This window comes from Drosophila takahashii, chromosome 2L, assembly GCF_030179915.1.
Source record: "Drosophila takahashii strain IR98-3 E-12201 chromosome 2L, DtakHiC1v2, whole genome shotgun sequence".
In the NCBI taxonomy this organism is placed as follows: domain Eukaryota; kingdom Metazoa; phylum Arthropoda; class Insecta; order Diptera; family Drosophilidae; genus Drosophila; species Drosophila takahashii.
This window is the reverse complement of record NC_091678.1, coordinates 12,788,891-12,790,564: the sequence shown is the minus strand read 5'-3', so window position 1 is coordinate 12,790,564 and position 1,674 is coordinate 12,788,891.

Below are 1,674 nucleotides of genomic sequence, written 5' to 3'. Positions count from 1 at the left end.
TTAAATGGTAAATATAAATATATATTTAAATAGTAACTATAGCTACAATAATCTTGAATTTAGATTATTATTTTTATCAAAAATTAATTTTAAAAATTAAATAGAACAACAGAACTCTTTTCCAACTAGTAGTTCGAAATATTTAAAATGTTTATCCGCCGCAAAGACATTAATATTTGAAACATAATTCAATAAGAAATTAATATGATCCCTTTTTAATCGTAAATTTAAATTTAAATTGCTTGTCCGATAACCTCCTTTATACCCTATGTTTCTTGAGGGAGCACAGAGGCTCGGGCCGAAGAAGATGCCCCGTGATAAAACTGCGGAAGTGGAAAAAATGCCGATAGCATCTGCTTGGGGGAGGAAACGAGGGGAAAGAAACCGAAACAGGCTACAAAGGAAGCGGGAGAATGTTTGCCCAGGCCAACTCTCGTCCAGGAGTTGGCTTTTTGCGTATGCCTAACACACGCTGTCTTAAATAAGGAAGCTGGCTGAATTGGGGGAAAGCTGTTATTCACCTGTCTACCCACGCACAAGGACCCGCCTCAACAATTTCCCGGCATATGTGGCTGGGTTGAGGCGTTTTACATCGTAACATGGAAGACATAAACGATTTGGCTGACTTTTGGAGGGGTTTGGACTGTGGATTGGGTTAACCTTGTCGCCTCCACCTGCATTGCGAGGAGCATCTGAGCCCTGCTGTCGAGTTCAGCTTCCGTTCTGAGGCTTCTCGCAAGGAAATCGGTTTGTCTTCCGGCAGCGACATCCCTTTGCTCCTGCATTTCTATGATTTCCACCAAGTCAACAAAAACGGGAGCAGAGGTGCGCGTTGCTCTGGTTAACGAGCTGAATGGAGTATCACCAGGTCGGGGAATGTTCTTTGCCATGCAGAGGTATGAAAAACGACATAAAGGTTAAAACATGTCATGTCTACAGGAGGATTATGTGAAAGAAGAAGAACTTTCAGAGAACAAGTATCGGTAATCTTTTATGGAAATTTTTGTAAAATGAAAAACGTCTTTACTTATATTTATTTTATTTTCATTTCAAACTAAATTGTATTTTTCATTCCGGAAAATACTCTACACTAAATCTATCCCTAGCGCATTCTTCTCAAAAATCTCTCAAGTAGCAAATCCATTAAAAATTTCATCAGGCTTTATCCTGAAATATTTTTCTAGAGCATGCTGCGACCCCAAACAATTTGGCTTATCTCCTCGGAAATCGCTAGAGAAGATGACACTTTATTTTATGTTATTCCTTATGCAGGGCATGTTTACCTCAGCCCACACAACTTTCTCGGTCCAGAAATAGAAGAAAACTTTTTTGCCCTGGTTTAAAATGTCTTGCTCAAAACACTGCTATGTCATTTTTTAAGCACGACAAAATTAGCGCAACGAACTCGCCCGTAAGTATGCTCATATATATTTTTCGTGTTTACGTGTCGTATGCGTAATGTGCCAAGTTTTCATCTCGCGACCGGCTTTTTTGCAGACGTGCGCTGGCAGGCATTTCGGAGTTGAAAGTTAAGTCGTTTAACCTACATGTGAGCCCCAAGTACTTAGCCAGATTTGATGTCAGCTGTGCCACATTTGCCAACTTCCCACAGCATGTAAGCAATTACATTAAGCATACGCACTGTTGCCCTCGCGAAAGAAAACACCGCTTGCA